At 41.7% G+C, this 19580-nt stretch overlaps 1 pseudogene; it reads left to right on the top strand.

The window, feature by feature from the left end:
- Nucleotides 1–8826: 8826 nt before the first annotated feature.
- LOC126254292 (5S ribosomal RNA) lies at nt 8827–8944 on the top strand (annotated as a pseudogene).
- Nucleotides 8945–19580: the final 10636 nt, after the last annotated feature.

Here is a 19580-nt window from a genome sequence, read left to right as displayed (position 1 = left end):
TCTGTTATATTGTGTTTTCAACTTCTTAGGGCTTGGTAGACAGTAATTGTGGTCAGCAGAAACAGATGTGGGTCCGACAGGCACTGAAAGAATGCAGTTACATCATAAGTTTATAACAGAGTTACACCATAAGATTATAATAGAAAGTATGTAATTCAAAGTAATAAGAACACGGAGTAAAATTACATTATTGACTTACTTTGTGCTAATGATGTCACTGTAACAGCACTATCTTGCAAATTGTCGAAAGATCGCTTTCTGGGTTGTGGTCGTAATACTTTATCTTGCTTTTGTAAATGTGGTGGAAAGTTAAAGATAGTAGGTCCTGCTTTTGACAAAAGGCGCCTCTGGACATTTGTGTGGTACATATAATTCTCTTCAAAATGAGCTGAACAGAGGTAACTGGCTGTAGTAGGAAACCAGTTTTCTCGCTTCATATTTATAACCCATCTTTTTGTAATTTCCTTATCTTTTAAAGGAAATCTGTAATCAACGATAAATAAATTACTTTCCTGCATTTGTCTTAAGCATAATTACAGTTCCAATGCAAATGACTCTTTAATAAACATTAAAAAACGTGTGTCGTATTTCGGTACTAATATACTTACTTATAATATGAAATATTTGTTGTTTTATCGCTGCGATTTGTGCAGTTGAACGCTGAACACACTGCAGGTATGTTGACTTTATATTTTGTAACAAAAAAGTCAACTAGAAAAGTTAAATATTGCAGTAATATCACAACAGCTGACACACTTCCAACACAAACAACAGTAACGCTTTCCTAATGTTTTGACTAAGGAGAACATGGCGGCCGAGTTAGCGTTGTTTGCCGCTAGGAGCGCTGTAACTAGTATCTCAGCCACTCTATGAAATTTTAACTCGTTGGTTTTGATAGTGTTTAAGACAGGTTTTTGTTTCTGCTATTGGCTGGTCTATCCGCCGTTGGAATAAGTTTGGAAATTTCTCGCCAGAGTGCACTAGAGTACGGTAACGAAAGTATCACCACCTAGCGAGGATTTCGCAAATGATTTGTGGAAAAAGTGCGCGAAATATACCCCCTCTGCGGAATATGCGCCGTTACTTTAGTATTCTTGCTTGCTGGCTGCGCTAAAGTACGTTAGTAACACGTTTCCTTTTGTGAGTGTATTACGCATGAGTTTACTGGGCTTTAGTTCCTTGCGAATACCTACTGTATACCACGAGTTCTAAAACAAAACAATATGAATTCCTTCTGCAAATTATCAGGTAAAATTTTGAAACATGCGGTTAGGATAAACGTGAAGGTACTTGGTATGCCCAGACCTGATGTGAGTATGCGCAGACCTGACGTAAACATGAATCAGGAAACAAAAAACCAGTGTAAATCCAGGCAAGGCATACATGGAGTTTCAGCAGAGCATGTACAATGCAGATGAGTGGTTGCGTGCGCTATATCAATTAAAATGTATAAATACGGCGTGTAAATTAACATGGCGGTTGCTCATGTCAGCCATCTCAAGATCCGTGACGTCATGGAAACGTAACTGTTGCATCACGGGAGCTCATAAACGCCGCCATTTCAGCGTACAAAACATTAAGCGTCTGAAGTTTAGAAATGAGAATATCAAACACATTAAGCATACAGCGAAGCTAACATATACCACATTAAAGATCTCTCCAAAACGCGTCTTTTAATTCGATATGTTGCGGTAAACTGTCGGGAAATGTGATGGTGGATAAATAAGTTACCTAAAGATTTTATCTTCTAGTTAGCCTTTGATGTTATTTAATAGGTGATTATGAAACGGAATGAAGAGTGTGTAATCATTTCGCTAGTCTTTGATATGACCCCCTCACCTCCTCCTGAAACATTGGTTCTCATGACAGATTGATTTGTTGTGTAGCCTGGTGTCTAGCTTAGTTCTGATCGATAAACGTCGCAGTCTTCCCCACTAAGGAAACCACGACCCGCGCCTGCTCTATCCTGACTGGAATCCCTCTCGGTTCCACGTTTAATCTCTTTCGCGAACTCACACACCGCTGCTCACCAAATCGTGCTCTCTGCGTACGTCTGTTGGGAGGAGGTTTGGTATATCGTTTGGTGTATGTAAATCTACGAGTATTATCTTACAGAATTGTCTGTCTTCTCTTTTTAATTCCTACTCTAAATATTACCAATGGATGGTTGTGTACTAACAGCAGATGGCGAAAAATGTAGAGAATACTTGTGAAAAATCTCGAAGTTAATTATAGTAATAAGGAACAAAATTTATATAGTAGTCAAATAAAATGCAAGAAGAATGCATCAGAAGAATAAGTACATGAATTACAAAAAATTGATAAATTTAGTTTAGGCATTTCATGTACTAATGATGTAAGATCCTGCATGTAAATCAGGAAAATGATTCCAACAGATAAACCTGCTTTCAATTAAAGAAGACAGTTATTAGTAAACAAATTGATTGGTAAGGAGCCGGCCGCAGTGGCCGAGCGGTTCTAGGCGCTTCAGTCTGGAACTGCGAGACCGCAACGGTCGCAGGTTCGAATCCTGCCTCTGGCATGGATGTCTGTGATGTCCTTAGGTTAGTTAGGTTTAAGTAGTTCTAAGTTCTAGGGGACTTATGACCTCAGATGTTAAGTCCCATGGTGCTCAGAGCTATTGTTTTGATTGGTAAGGAAAGGAAAAAAAATGTCGTGGCATGCATCTGGAGTGTGCTCTTTTGTAGCTGTGACAACTGGACCCATTGATGACAGACAGACAGAAGCTAGGAGGTATTTTGAAAGTAATAAATGAGTGAAGAGAGTTCATAGTACGGTAACTATTCAAAAATGTGAAAGACAAGTGTCTGGTCGATTATTTAGACACATTAAGTTTTCAACAAATACCTGACAAAAATATTTCACTTGCTGTGCAAGATATATGAGACAGCCGAAAATACCTTAGACTTCAAGAAGAATGTAATAATTCCAGTTCCAAAAATGACAAATCTGTGGCTGAAAAGGGAGCGAGACAGGGTTTTAACCTAAATTAACGTTATTCAATGCGTACGTCGTGCAAGCGGTAAAGAAAACCAAGGGAAATTTGGAAAGAGAATTAAAGTTCAGTGAGAATAAATATAAACTTCGAGAGTTGTCGATGATATCGTGATTCTGTCAGAGAAGGCAACAGACTTGGACAGAGTCTTGAAATGAGGTTACAACACAAACTTGAACTGAAGTGAGACAAGGATACTGAGGGATCTGGATTAGGAAACGAGGCACTTAAAGTAGTAGATGGGTTTTGCTATAAGGGCAGCAAAAAACTGATGATGGCCAAAGTACGGAGGATAAAAAAATGTAGACCAGCGATGGTAAGAAAAGCAATGTATGAAAGCGAAACGTGGGCGATAAGCAGTTCAGACAAGAATAGAAAACAATTTTGTGAATTATGGCGCTGAAGAAGAATGCTGATGATTAGATGGCTAGGTCGGGTAACAAATGATGACGAACTAATCGAATAGGGGAAAAAGAAATTTAGAATTTGACTAAAAGAAAGAATTGGTCGATAGGTCACTGTGATATGAGCGGTGAGTCCGTTAAGCATAATATTTCAAAGTAAATTATTTGGTTGAGTGGTGTATGGCTGACAGGTTGCCGTGAAGTGACTGGGCCAGCCAGATAAGTCGGAGTTGTTACTGGGCGGAGTGCCCACGCTATTTCAGCGAGCTACTGAAGGACACTGGTGGACGCTCGGCCTGTTACAGAGGCTCAGTGGCTCGGAAATCCGGAGATGGTAGGGGAGGGCGCGCCGCCGCGTGCTTAAGGGAGCCACGCAAAATGGTCCGAACACTACGTTAAAACTGAAACGAAAAATATTCACTGAAAATACTAAAACTACTTCCAGACATACTAGGAAAAATCAGACAGCGTCAAATTCGCCGTAGTAAGACGAGCTTATTAAAATGATTATTATTTGTAGAGCATTATTATTGGCGAAGTTACTAACATTTACACTAAAACTGTTTATGTAGCCAATAACAATTGATACAGGCAGGCTGTATGTGCACGTGATACACAGCTATGTAGATACTGATGTCAGGTAGAGAATGACCATATTTCTATTATTGTTAAACAAATACACAAATAGATGTAAATTATTTATTGAATGATCTGTGAAAGGATGCTAGAACAGAGATTTCTGCACACGTAAACGAACGATTACCGCCAGCATCAGAGGGCTGTTCCATTACTATATCAATTCACATGTTTATTTATTGAGATTTTGGTCACTTAATGTTAAGATTCTCGTTTGAGTAACGTAGGACTGCTGCTCCAAGGTGAATAAAGTAGTCAAGTTGACTAGGTTTTCTGCAGGTCCACAATAACAATAACGGCAACAACAATTACTACTACTACGTTGAAAGAAAACAAATGTAAAAATAATCAACAAATGAAGAAGGAAAGCACCAAATGGAGATGAGTGCTTGCGCGACAGGTTGCAAATTGATTGACTCATTTTATCGCGTTTTCGGTAAACGTCGTCATGCTTTTGCCTTTTCAATTTCGTTATCATACGAAATTCTGTATATTTTACAGAGATATGCTGCCGTTAATGTCGTGACTAGAAAATTGATAATACGACGTTGATGGATCATAAGTTATTTTATATATATATAATATACGCTTGAAGGTAACACATCATTCATGTCAGTTAATTACTTCATTAACCACAGTGAGCTTTCTGAAGTGCTGTAGCAAAATACGACGTCAATTTTGAGGGTGGTCTGACACAACTGTAACATTATAGCAAGGGAAATTTTATTACACAAGCAAAATAGGCGTAGAGCTTATTTCTGTTTTCAGGTACAAATGTTGAACCGAACTTCACTATGCCTGCACAACTCGAAAGCCCGCTCCTTCTAAAATTCCATTATGACGCTAAAAAACGTGTACTCCACGTAAATATGTATTTCCGAGTGGAAAGTGCTACGTTATGCGACCATTGAAAAGCAGACGTGCATGTTAAAACGCTGTGCGAGTCACGCAAATTTAGAGTTGAGCCGCTTACGAATTTTTTCACATTCAAATGAGATGATGCAGCAAAACACGGAGCCTTCGAAACACTGTTTTAAATATGAGTACAAGCTCTGAAATATTTCTGGCAGTCTAATACGTAACCTCCTAACATACGCAAAACATACGAACGGCGTACTGTGTGTCTGACTCACATCACTGTTTTCACAGTCAACAATATACATAAAATTAAACAGTTTGTTCTTTAATTCGTTTCGGATCTGCTGTAGATAATTCAGTTTGCAGGTTTCGATTAAAAATTCCCAAGTAAAATTACTTAATTTCCGGAGTCGTCTAAATGAATCTATTCGGCGACAAAGCTATTACCTGATTCTGAAATAAATGTTCACATTCTTAAAGTAAGAAGATTACACGTGAGGAAAAGATAAAGGGCACGCAAAATAATTCCCCAGCGGAGTAAATCTTTCACTGTTTCTAGTCCGCCACACAGTATTAGCTAATCGGTCAGACGATTTCAAAGTAAAGTTCTTTGGGGTGAATGATTCATCCTGACAACAACCACACACCGGGGCTCAGTAGTTTCTTCATGATATCCTCTCTCCCAGAAGTGCTAGCCTGCGAAGTATGCATGGGTAGAAATTTATCATAAAGGGTGGGTAGCATGTTTGAGAGCAAGTCTCAAAACCAGACATTTCTATTAACTCCGTGAATTTGAAGAAGTCATGTCACAAGATTCCGTTTCACAGGAAATACACGAAACTTATTACATCCTAAATTATTTATAGGCCAACGGCCTTGCCGCAGTGGTAACACCGGTTCCCGTTAGATCATCGAAGTTAAGCCCTGTTGGGTTTGGTTATCCCTTGGATGGGTTTTCGTCCGGATTTGACGAGTGCTGTTGGCAAGCGGGATACACTCAGTCGTTGTGAGACCGGATGAGGAGCTACTTGACTGAGAAGTAGCGGCTACGGTCACGAAGACTGACAACGGCTGGGAGAGCAGTGTGGCGCCCACCCGCCCATCCGGTGACCCCTCAGGGCTGAGGATGACACGGCGGTCGGACGGTACCGCTGCATCTTCAAGGTCTGTTCGGACAGTGGAATTATTTATACACATTTACTCAATATTTATTGTAGGTAGATTACTGTATGACCTAAACTGTACTCATGAATTATTAGTGTATACTAAATATGTCTTTATATAGTGTCAATACGATTATTTATGCGATTGCAGTCTTTCTCGGCGTATTCCAATGATGAATTATTCTCGGGTTATCAGCCGAGTGGTGGCGTCGTCTTGTCGCAACGTTTCGATGATTTTCGTAGCTATCATCTTCTGACTTCGCCACAAGATGATGGGTACGAAACTCGTCGAAACGTTGCGGAAAGACAACGCCACCAATCGGCTGATAACCCGAGAAGAATTCATCAACATGATTATTAATCTCATCTTTTCGCACAGAATACTACAAAATTATTTTCACACATGACGATATCTAATAAATATCCAAAAACGTGGCCAGCAGGCTAGGAAACAAAGGTATAAAATATCCTCAAACGATATTTTTATTCATACGCCAATAATGACTGGGGCACGCTCGAAGTTGCTTCGACAGCTGTCGATGACATTCCATCTAAGATAACGTGTTGCGTCCTATCAACCGATATAACTCTGAAATAGAGAAATGTCAGAGCAACTGCAGTTATTCTGGCGGACCTCACTCTACGTCTATATCTACATCTACATCCACACTGTGCAAACAACGGTAAAGAGCATGGCAGAGGGTGCTTCTCACAACAGCATCTGGGTTTCTTCCCGTTCGATTCACATGTGGAGCACGGGGAGAATGACTAAACACCTGTGCGCTCTTTAACTCATTTCATCTTGTCCTCACGATCCCTACGGGACCGATAGTTAAGACGTTATAGTAAATATCTAGGTCCGTCATTTAAAGGTGCTTCTTGGAATTTCATAAGCAGGCTTTCTCGGGACAGTTTTCGTCCATCTTCAAGTATCTTTCAGTTCGACTTTTATCCATTGTGGATGTGGAGCACTGCGACTGTGGTGTGAACAGGTTTTCAGAAATTACTGCAACCAGTCGCCTTTTATGTAGATGTATTTTATTTAACCATGACCGGTTTCGAGCTGCCTAGCAACTCATCATCAGATGGTGTATACATTTAGTGCTTTTTTTTTGTACCCATTGTGTGGGTGGTTGAGTATCTGTGGAAATAAATCTTTTTGCAGGTATATATATCTCTTTTAGGACGTATTTTTGAAACCATTGTGTCTTGTTTTTCGCAATTTCACAAGTTAAAACTTTCACTAGATGTATATTACTTTTATGAGGCACTGTTGGAAACATATATCTCGTTTTTCGTAAACATCGCTGAACACACTTAGCCACAGATACGAATACAGGATTTACACATTATAATGTGTAAATCCTGTATTCGTATCTGTGGCTAAGTGTGTTCAGCGATGTTTACGAAAAACGAGATATATGTTTCCAACAGTGCCTCATAAAAGTAATATACATCTAGTGAAAGTTTTAACTTGTGAAATTGCGAAAAACAAGACACAATGGTTTCAAAAATACGTCCTAAAAGAGATATATATACCTGCAAAAAGATTTATTTCCACAGATACTCAACCACCCACACAATGGGTACAAAAAAAAAGCACTAAATGTATACACCATCTGATGATGAGTTGCTAGGCAGCTCGAAACCGGTCATGGTTAAATAAAATACATCTACATAAAAGGCGACTGGTTGCAGTAATTTCTGAAAACCTATCTTTCAGTTCATCTTCCACAGCGTCTCTGCCGGCCGCTGTGGCCGAGCGGTTCTAGGCGCTTCAGTCGGAAACGGCGCTGCTGATATGGTCGCAGGTTCGAATCCTGCCTCGGGCATGGATGTGTGTGATGTTCTTAGGTTAATTAGGTTTATGTAGTAGGTCTAGGGGACTGATTACCTCAGATGTTAAGTCCATAGTGCTTAGAGCCATTTGAACGCTTTTTCTACAGCGTCTCTGCGACGTTCTCCTACCAATCAAACAAACCTGTGACCATTCGTGCTGACATTTTCTCTATACTTTCAATATTGCTTATTAGTCCCATTTGATATTGACCTCTCATACCCGAGCAGTATCTGGAATGACTCATTCGAGTGATTTGTAGCCAGTCTCCTTTGTAGACTGACGGCATTTCCCCAGTATTCCACCAATGGACCAGATTCTGCTACACGATTTCCCCATGATTGAGCCTATGTGATCGTTTCATTTCATATCATTGCAGCTGTGACCGAATGTTACTGTACTGATAGGATATTATGTTCTTCTTTTAGAATTGTGAAGTGCACAATTTTACATTCCTGGACATTTAAAGAATTTTGCCAGTGTTTACATCACTTTGAAACGTCATCATGACCTGACTCAGTATTTGTGCAGCTTTTCTCAGACAGTACGTCTTTAGAAACAATTTTATCGTCTGTGGGAAGTCTGAGATTACTATGAATATTTCCTGCAAGATCATTAATACACGACATGAGAGCCGGTCGGAGTGGCCGAGCAGTTCTAGGCGCTACAGTCTGGAACCGCGCGACCGTACGGTCGCAGGTTCGAATCCTGCCTCGGGCATGGATGTGTGTGATGTCCTTAGGTTAGTTAGGTTTAAGTAGTTCTAAGTTCTAGGGGACTGATGACCTCAGATGTTAAGTCCCATAGTGCTCAGAGCCATTTGAACCATTTGAACACGACATGAGCAGCAAGGGTCCCAATGCACTTGCATGTGGCCCACTCGAAGTTACTTCTGCATCTGTCGATGGTCTAAGCAACGGCCTTGCCGCAGTGGATACACCGGTTCCCGTCAGATCACCGAAGTTAAGCGCTGTCGGGTGTGGCCAGCACTTGGATGGGTGACCATTCGGGACGCCATGCGCTGTTGCCACTTTTCGGGGTGCATTCAGCCTCGTGATGCCAATTGAGGAGCTACTCGACCGAATAGTAGCGGCTTCGGTCAGGAATACCATCATAACGACCGGGAGAGAGGTGTGCTGACCCCACGCCCCTCCTATCCCCATCCTCCACTGAGGATGACACGGCGGTCGGATGGTCCTGGTAGGCCACATGTAGCCTGATGACGGAGTCCTTTGTCGACGGTCTCCATCCAAGATAACATGCTGCATCCTTCCTAGCAAGAAGTCCTCAATCCAGTCGCAAATTTTCACTGCTACCCTGTACTGTCGTACTTTCCATAATAAGCGTAGGTCTCGTGATGGGATAAAAGATTTCGAGCGTCGTCACAGGTTCTTTATAGTTTCAATATATTAATTTAGAGGTTGGAACCGTGAAGATTGTTGTAAATTTAATAATGGTGTGTAACTAATGTCAGTGTATGTCAATACGTTGTGGAAAAGCGAGCAAACGTCCGCACTTGAACGTACGAGCGAGCTAGGACACATACTTCACATGCACCAGCAGCAGAAACCAACAGCTGACCGTACCACAGATCCCATCTCATCTAACTGGCCGCTGCCCGACGCACTGAAGGCCGTAGAAGAGCAAATATTTAATTACGATAATGATGGAAGCTGCAGAAATGAACCAAAATTGATCCCATGGCTGGGACTCGAACCCGGGACTCCTTGGGTGCTAGACCGGTGTGTTAGCCATTAGAGTTGGTGTAGGACGCACACTCTAAGGTAACTGAGTGTTTTGCGCTTGCTATTGCTTAGGTTTTAATTCACACTACTGGGTTAGTGGAGTAACAAATACAGTGTACGTACCGTTGATCAAGTGTCTCGATCGATGATTGATAATAGCCAGGAACCAGAATTTGCACAGAGTATACATTGAGAGAATACAGCTATTGTTGTCCTCGAAAGTGTGGCTGCAAATTGTGTGAATAGTTTAGTTCCCTAGTGGAACCAATAAACACAAATGCCGACGATATTCCGTTGCTTGTTAGTGTGACGAGTGACATTTCAAATAAGGACTGCTGGTGAGAACGAGTGAGCCAACACCTGAAGAGGTTGAGTTCTGCCTAATACGAGGGTCACTCCAAAACAAATGCACACTCTCTATTATTCTACATTAATAAAAACTTCCGGGCTGAATTTCCGTGGTCCATATATAAAACTTCTTCTCCTTCCTGACGTTTCGTTGCCTATTGCGGGTAACATCTTCTGAGGTGAGTTGGCGACTGGCTGCTAGGCGCTGGGGGTCCCGCTTGTATAGAGCGCTTAGATGGCGCCACCACTCGTCACGTGCTTTCGACTTTAAAACTATCTCTGGCTGGTGCCATCTCTCTCGATTATAGGTAATCGATAGTCACTTCGTTGGTACAGAGTCGACCGCCATATCTTGTGTAGTTTTAATCCTTCTTCTTTTCTATTAAAATTATTTCCTTGCTTGTAGATCTATATAGCTTCTCTATAGATGCGAGTATAATAATGTGAGGTCCTAGCTCTCACGTTTGTCTCACTAAATTTTATTTCGTGATCACCGTCTTTGAAAACGTGTTCCGCTACAGCTGATTTGTCAGTTTGTCCCAATCTACAGTTCCTTTTGTGTTCCGTTAGGCGGGTATTAACACTCCTTTTAGTTGAAACTTCCTGGCAGATTAAAACTGTGTGCCCGACCGAGACTCGAACTCGGAACCTTTGCCTTTCGCGGGCAAGTGCTCTCCCGAGTTCGAGTCTCGGTCGGGCACACAGTTTTAATCTGCCAGGAAGTTTCATATCAGCGCACACTCCGCTGCAGAGTGAAAATCTCATTCTGGAAACTCCTTTTAGTTGTTCCAATATAAACCGTGCCACAGCTACACGAAATTTTATACATTCCTGGGGTAGCTAAGGGGTGTCGTGCGTCTTTCACCGATCTTAAACTTTCACTAATCTTCTTGGTAGGTCGAAAGATTGTCTCCAATTGAAACTTGGCCAAAACTTTACCATTATTATACTCGCATGTATAGAGAAGCTGTTGAGATCTACAAGCATGGAAATAATTTTAATAGAAAAGAAGAAGGATTAAAACTACACAAGATGTGGCGGTCTACTCTGTACCAACGAAGTGACTATCGATTACCTATAATCGAGAGAGATGGCACCAGCCAGAGATAGTTTTAAAGTCGAAAGCACGTGACGAGTGGTGGCGCCATCTAAGCGCTCTATAAAGGGGGACCCCCAGCGCCTAGCAGCCAGTCGCCGACTCACCTCAGAAGATGTTACCCGCAGTAGGCAACGAAACATCAGGAAGGAGAAGAAGTTTTACATATGGACCACGGAAATTCAGCCCGGAAGTTTTAATTAATGAAGACGCCGGCCGTGAAAGATTACATGTTATGATTTTATTCTACATGTTTGAAAGTTTTACAGTGTGTAGATACATCCTTTGGGAACAATATTTTGATTTCTCCACATAATTTCTATCCCTCTCAACTGCCTTACGCCATCTTGGAACCAGCGCCTGTATACCCGCACGGTAAAATTCTAGACCAACCTGTTGGAGCCACTGTTTGGCAGCGTGCACAAGGGATTCTCATCTTCAAATCTTGTTCCACGGAGAGAGTCTTTCACTTTCCCAAAGAGATTATAGTCACATAGAGCCAGGTCGAGACTGCAAGGCGGGTGTTTCAGTGTGTCCATCCGAGTTTTGTGATCGCTTCCATGGTTTTTTGATTGACATATGGCCGTGCATTGTCGTGCAACAGCAAAACATCCTGCTTTTGCCGATGTGGTCAAACACGTCTCAGTCGAGCTCGAAGTTTCTTCAGTGTCGTCACATATGCATCAGAATTTATGGTGGTTCCACTTGCCATGATGTCCACAAGCAAGAGTCCTTCGGAATCAAAAAACACCGTAGCCATAACTTTTCCAGCAGAAGGTGTGGTTTTGAATTTTTCTTTCTTGGGTGAATTTGCATGATGCCAATCCATTGATTGCCTGTTCGTCTCTAGTGAAAAACGACGGAGCCACGTTTCATCACCTGTCACAATTCCTCCAAGAAATTCATCTCCGCCATTCTCGTACTGTTCCAAAAGTTCGCTGCATACCGTTTTTCTTGTTTCTTTGTGAACCACTGTCAACATCCTGGGAACCCACCTGGCACAAACCTTTTTTTTAACGCAAAATCTTTCAGTATTCTACAAACACTTCCTTCGCCTATCCCAACGTAGCGTGACAATTCGTTCACTGTGATGCATCTGTCAGCAGTCACCAATTCGTTAACTCTCTGCACATTGTCTGGAGTGTGTGCAGTACGAGGCCTGCCGCTGCGAGGACAATCCTCAATATTGCTGTGCCCGCTTTCAGCACGTAACCGGCTTGCCCACCGACTAACTGTACTGCGATTGACAGCAGAATCTCCGTACACCTTTTTCCACCTCTTGTGGACGTTTCCCACTGTCTCGTTTTCACATCACAGGAATTCTATGACAGCACGTTGCTTCTTACGAATGTCTAGTATAGCAGCCATCTTGAAGACATGCTGCGACGGCGCCACTCACGGGAACAGGTTGAACTAAGTTTGAAAACAAGCGGGAAGGATGTATCTACACACTGTAAAATTTCCAGTGATCCTCGTAATTTAATTTAATCCGGGATGAAAGTGGGGATGTCCTGTAGGTTTTTTTATTTCAGTTTTTTGTCTTTCGTTTTCCCGATTCGTGTGGGATTAGTTTTGAGTCACTTGTTCAAGATAAAATTTCTAATTAGTATTGAATTTATTGAACTAAAAGTAAATAATGTAAGAAGTAAAGATAAAATTTGCGTCATGAACGTTCAATTAGTGGAGAGGATAGAATCCCCACTAAAGTTATTTACGCAAATAGTTTTCAAGGGAAAAGATATCATTTTGATTTGCAAGATAGTCGAAACCGACAATCGTAAAGATGAGTCATTTTCAGTAGTGTCAGAGATAAGGAAACAAGGAAAGTTACATGTTCCATAGGTTACCTGTACTATTCTTTATCGAAATGATATGGAACGAGCTACGAGTGTACAGTGATGAGCCAAAACGTTAAGATCCACCTGCTTAATAGCTTGTCTGTCCGCCTTTGGAACGAAATACAGCACTGATTCTGCGTATCAGGGATCCGACAGCTTTTGGTAGGTTTATGAAGGTATGTGACATTAGATGTCTACGCACAGGTAATGTAACTCGCGTAAATAACGGACCGATGATTTGCGAACGCTGTAATGGCGCCCGATAGCGACCCGGATGGATTCTATAGGAGCCGCCCTTGTGAACCGAGCGGTTCTAGGCGCTTCAGTCCGGAACCGCGCGACTGCTACGGTCGCAGGTTCGAATCCTACCTCGGACATGGATGTGAGTGATGTTCTTAGGTTAGTTAGGTTTAAGTAGTTCTAAGTCTAGCGGACTGATGACCTCAGATGTTAAGTCCCATAGTGCTTAGAACCATTTGAACCAGTTTTTAGGCCGGTTTTTCAAAATTATGGAGAGTTTCTTATCAGGGAACTACTTAATAATTCTTTGGCAAACATCATTTAACAACTCTTCTGTTTCCAGAATGAGATTTTCACTCTGCAGCGGAGTGTGCGCTGATATGAAACTTCCTGGCAGATTAAAACTGTGTGCCCGACCGAGACTCGAACTCGGGACCTTTGCCTTTCGCGGGCAAGTGCTCTACCATCTGAGCTACCGAAGTTAGGTGGAGAAAAAAAAGAGGCCATTATCCTCGCTATTGACATTCCTTTGTAGAAAGTATCGCAAATACGACACACTCATTACTTGGAAAGATACTTACATCTGCACACCTGATTATGACAAGCGTCTTTCCACGAGAATTGAGAGAATTTCTACTAACTTATGAAATGCCACATGACTATTGAATGATATTTTTATGCTTTGTACATAGTTGCTTATTTCATTTAATATCTGTTTTCCAGCTGTCTTGCAGCATTGGTTTCATAAAATAAAATTAAATGCATTTGCTAATGTGAACACTTTCTGTCAACAGATCTATTAAATAATTATTTTATGATCCACATTCTTCGAAAAAGGAGCTCTTGGAATAGAAAGAACAATAAGAAGGGACTAATAACAGTAACTGCATATATAATTTTCTTTTCAAGTTCTTGGTAATTTTTTGTAGAATTAGTTTTTGTGGTACACCACTTTAATTACATAGACATTACGATGTGAATATACGTTTCCCTTATCTGCATTGTTGTCTTTAGTGTAATATTTTTTTCTGCTTGAGCTATGTCATGTTTAGATATAAGTTATTTCATTTGCTGCTGCTCTTTGCCAGGCGTAATGTTACTGAATTTGACTTTGTATTACTCTGTTAAGCCAGTTTTACTACTGATTTATTTTTCTTGTTTGCTGCACATTGCATTATATTAGTTGTAATATTGCAATTGCTTTGCTAATTTCTATAATGCTGCTTGCTTTGAAAATCTGCATTTTTTGTCGTTGCTGTTTGTGTTAATTTGTTATGTGCTGCTGCATTGCCTCGTCCCTTGGTATATATATCTGAGCTCAGTTGATTTAAGTTAGCTTAAGAGGGGGTAGACTATATAAGAAACTAACTATGATGAATTGGAAGAAATGCATTGAGAAGCTATAAGAAAATGGTTTACCCAACAAAGTATTTTGAAAGAGGATATGAACAAAAAAGTAGGTTTTAGAGACAACAAGTTTAGGTAGGATTTTCTTGGAAATAAATGATGTAAGATAATGGAAAATAAATAATGAGGTAAGAAATATGTGAACATACACTCCTGGAAATTGAAAAAAGAACACCGTGAATTCATTGTCCCAGGAAGGGGAAACTTTATTGACACAGTCCTGGGGTCAGATACATCACATGATCACACTGACAGAACCACAGGCACATAGACACAGGCAACACAGCATGCACAATGTCGGCACTAGTACAGTGTATATCCACCTTTCGCAGCAATGCAGGCTGCTATTCTCCCATGGAGACGATCGTAGAGATGCTGGATGTAGTCCTGTGGAACGGCTTGCCATGCCATTTCCACCTGGCGCCTCAGTTGGACCAGCGTTCGTGCTGGACGTGCAGACCGCGTGAGACGACGCTTCATCCAGTTCCAAACATGCTCAATGGGGGACAGATCCGGAGATCTTGCTGGCCAGGGTAGTTGACTTACACCTTCTAGAGCACGTAGGGTGGCACGGGATACATGCGAACGTGCATTGTCCTGTTGGAACAGCAGGTTCCCTTGCCGGTCTAGGAATGGTAGAACGATGGGTTCGATGACGGTTTGGATGTACCGTGCACTATTCAGTGTCCCCTCGACGATCACCAGTGGTGTACGGCCAGTGTAGGAGATCGCTCCCCACACCATGATGCCGGGTGTTGGCCCTGTGTGCCTCGGTCGTATGCAGTCCTGATTGTGGCGCTCACCTGCACGGCGCCAAACACGCATATGACCATCATTGGCACCAAGGCAGAGGCGACTCTCATCGCTGAAGACGACACGTCTCCATTCGTCCCTCCATTCACGCCTGTCGCGACACCACTGGAGGCGGGCTGCACGATGTTGGGGCGTGAGCGGAAGACGGCCTAACGGTGTGCGGGACCGTAGCCCAGCTTCATGGAGACGGTTTCGAATGGTCCTCGCCGATACCCCAGGAGCAACAGTGTCCCTAATTTGCTGGGAAGTGGCGGTGCAGTCCCCTACGGCACTGTGTAGGATCCTACGGTCTTGGCGTGCATCCGTGCGTCGCTGCGGTCCGGTCCCAGGTCGACGGGCACGTGCACCTTCCGCCGACCACTGGCGACAACATCGATGTACTATGGAGACCTCACGCCCCACGTGTTGAGCAATTCGGCGGTACGTCCACCCGGCCTCCCGCATGCCCACTATACGCCCTCGCTCAAAGTCCGTCAACTGCACATACGGTTCACGTCCACGCTGTCGCGGCATGCTACCAGTGTTAAAGACTGCGATGGAGCTCCGTATGCCACGGCAAACTGGCTGACACTGACGGCGGCGGTGCACAAATGCTGCGCAGCTAGCGCCATTCGACGGCCAACACCGCGGGTCCTGGTGTGTCCGCTGTGCCGTGCGTGTGATCATTGCTTGTACAGCCCTCTCGCAGTGTCCGGAGCAAGTATGGTGGGTCTGACACACCGGTGTCAATGTGTTCTTTTTTCCATTTCCAGGAGTGTATAAATACAGAAAGCATACTTGGATAGGATTTTTTTTTTTGGTGGAAACAAATGTTGAAATAAGAGGAAAGATCTACAGAACGAAGTTTTGGGTTGGACTGCAGTACCAAATGTCACACTGAAAACAAACCCTGTCCTTTCCCCCCTGCATTATTCTGCTATGTGTTTGTGTACTCTTGTATATTTGTGCTTTTCCTGTCTTTATGTGTTATGCTAATAGGAGTTATGTTGTAGAATTTTTCCGATAATATGTTATTTTCTTTGTAAAGATGTTTAGACATTATTTATTCTGTTCTGTTTTAATGCTCATGTGTGAAGTTGATGTTTCGAAAGTTATTCTAATCTTTTATGTATTTACTTATGTCATAATTCCTGTAACACTGATGTATATGTTTATTTCTATTCTTTTGTAAAGCCCCTATTACTACAAATGTTATCTGTATTGTTGTGTTCTTTAATGATGTATTTTTTACCTTTGTTATTGTATTCTTATGTTATAAAATTATAATTGACACCAGGTCATCAAATTAAGTAACTTGTAAGTTACATTTCACTGCACACATTTCTGTTAGTCATAGTATATGGACAATATGCGAGAAGTAGGGACTGATAGTGTTTGCACGTGCGTTAATAATTCAGCAAGGGACTGCATAACAGCATTGCTGGTTCTAAGGACATTTCAAACAAATTTTTTGTGAGTGGACAAGTGGTGGTTTATGGACTTGCTATATTCTCCGCAAGACTCTTCGATGGTGATTGTGCACCTGCACAGTCGCAACAGATGGCTGTTGGCCGTCTCTACAAGGTCTACAGTGGGTCTGCACCTTTGATGACCTACCAATACCATTATTTCTACAAGGACAGCAGTGGGTCTGCACCTCTGGTGGCCCACCAATACCGTAATCTCTACCAGGACTACAGTGGTCTGCTCTGTGATGACCTACCTACCAATATTCTTCAAAACTTCGACTGACTCTGCGGTGGGTTTGCTCTGTTGCGGCCCATTACCTGTCTGCATGTGAAGAGTCAGCTCTGTCTTTCCGTTGGAAGGACAACACTACTTCTTCAAGACTGCATGGAAATCCTCTACTTCCGTGTGTATTTTCTTTTACTGCTCATACTTTGAGAAAAACACTGCAATTTTACTGTGATGAATGATCAGGACTGTCTTTATGGACTGTGAGAAAATTTTAGCTTTTGACCAACATTGTATCAATAAGTGTGTGCATTTGATATCTTTCTTACTGTAATTATGAAAATTTTTTTCAAATCTGTATTGGCCAGTGCCCAAAACAATTTGTAAAATTTTTTGTGGGGAGCATGGGGGCTATGTAAGTAGGCTGTTTATGTTTTCTTATTGGCAATGTTACGTAGCGCTCTGTATGAAAATCACTGGCTGTACTGTGTGCAGTCTGTGGCTAGTTTGCATTGTTGTCTGCCATTGTAGTGTGGGGCAGCGGCAGCTGGCTGTTAACAGCGCATAGCGTTGCGCAGTTGGAGGTGAGCCGCCAGCAGTGGTGGATGTGGGGAGAGAAATGGCGGAGTTTTGAAATTTGTAAGACTGGATGTCATGAACTGCTATATGTATTATGACTTTTGATGACTATTAAGGTAAATACATTGTTTGTTCTCTATTAAAATCTTTCATTTGCTAACTATGCCTATCAGTAGTTAGTGCCTTCCGTAGTTTGAATCTTTTATTTAGCTGGCAGTAGTGGCGCTCGCTGTATTGCGGTAGTTCGAGTAACGAAAATTTTTGTGAGGTAAGTGATTTGTGAAAGGTATAGGTTATTGTTAGTCAGGGCCATTCTTTTGTAGGGATTTTTGAAAGTCAGATTGCGTTGCGCTAAAAATATTGTGTGTCAGTTTAAGCACAGTCATGTATAATTTTTCTAAGGGGACGTTGCATCATGAACTACATTATTTGATAATGTGTCAATATTACACACAAGATACTTCACTACCAAGCTGGTGTCATCAGCAAACAGTAATATTTTTGAATCACCTGTAATACTAGAAGGCATATCATTTATATAAATAAGAAACAGCAGTGGCCCCAGCACCGACCCTTGGGGAACGCCCCACTTAACAGTGCCCCATTGGGACTGAACATCACTAACACTCTCCATATTGCGGAGAATTACCTTCTGCTTTCTGTTCTTAAAGTAAGAGGCCAACCAATTGTAAGCTACTCCCCTCACTCCATAATGGTCCAACTTCTGCAGTAATATTTTGTGGTCAAAACAGTCAAAAGCCTTCGTAAAATCAAAGAAAGCACCTAGCGTTCGCAACCTTTTATTTAATCCGTCCAAAACCTCACAGAGAAAAGAGAATATAGCATTTTCAGTTGCTAAACCATTTCTAAAACCAAACTGTACATTTGACAGCAAATTATGTGAATTTAAATGCTCCAGTAACCGTGTATATACAACCTTCTCGATAACTTTAGCAAACACCGATGGCATAGAAATAGGTCTATAATTGTGGCTTCACTATCGAGTACTTTAATCGGTCAGGAAACTGACCACTCCTAAAGGAAAAGTTACAGATATGGCTAATAAATACTGTACATATATGCGACTTATCAGTAACACGGACATTCCCATTATGCACTGATTCTATATCCTCGACCTGTCTCTGCAGACCAGCCACTTCCTTTACGACTGACCATATGGTTTTAATTTTATCCTGAGACTTAGCTATTCTATCTGCATAGCACACACTTTTTGCCTTCCTAATAACTTTTGTAAGCGCCTTATAATACTCTTTGTAATGGGCTGCTGCATTTAGATTTTGACTGTTTCTAACGTTTTGATATGATTGCCACTTTGTTCTACAGGATATTCTTATCCCTCTGGTCAGCCACCCAGGCTGCCTGTTTGTGCTAGTACCCTGTTTTGAACGTTCTAATGGAAAGCAACTTTCAAAGAGCACCAGAAAAGTCTTGAGGAAAGCATTATATTTATCGTCTACTGTATCAGCACGATAAACATCTTGCCACTCTTGTTCCTTGATAAGGTTTACAAAGGTCTCTACAGCAACTGGATCAGCTTTCCTAAAAAGTTGATAACTATATTTAACATGTGTTGCAGCACAAAAATGTTTTAGAGTTAAAACTTGTGCATCATGATCTGAAAGGCCATTCACCTTTTTGCTAACAGAATGCCCTTCTAGTAATGAGGAATGAACAAAAATGTTGTCTATGGTTGTTATACTGTTCCTTTGCACTCTCGTTGGAAAGAACACGGTTTGCATAAGATTATATGAATTAAGGAGGTCTACCAGCATCCTTTTCCTTGCACAATCACTTATACAATTAATATTGAAGTCACCACATATAACTAACTTTTTGTATTTCCTATAAAGTGAACCAAGAACCTCCTCTAGCTTTAGCAAAAATGTTGTGAAATCAGAGTCTGGG

This window comes from Schistocerca nitens, chromosome 4 (assembly GCF_023898315.1).
Source record: "Schistocerca nitens isolate TAMUIC-IGC-003100 chromosome 4, iqSchNite1.1, whole genome shotgun sequence".
Lineage (NCBI taxonomy): Eukaryota > Metazoa > Arthropoda > Insecta > Orthoptera > Acrididae > Schistocerca > Schistocerca nitens.
The sequence above is the reverse complement of the archived record's forward strand: the minus strand, read 5'-3'. Positions and strand labels throughout refer to the sequence as shown.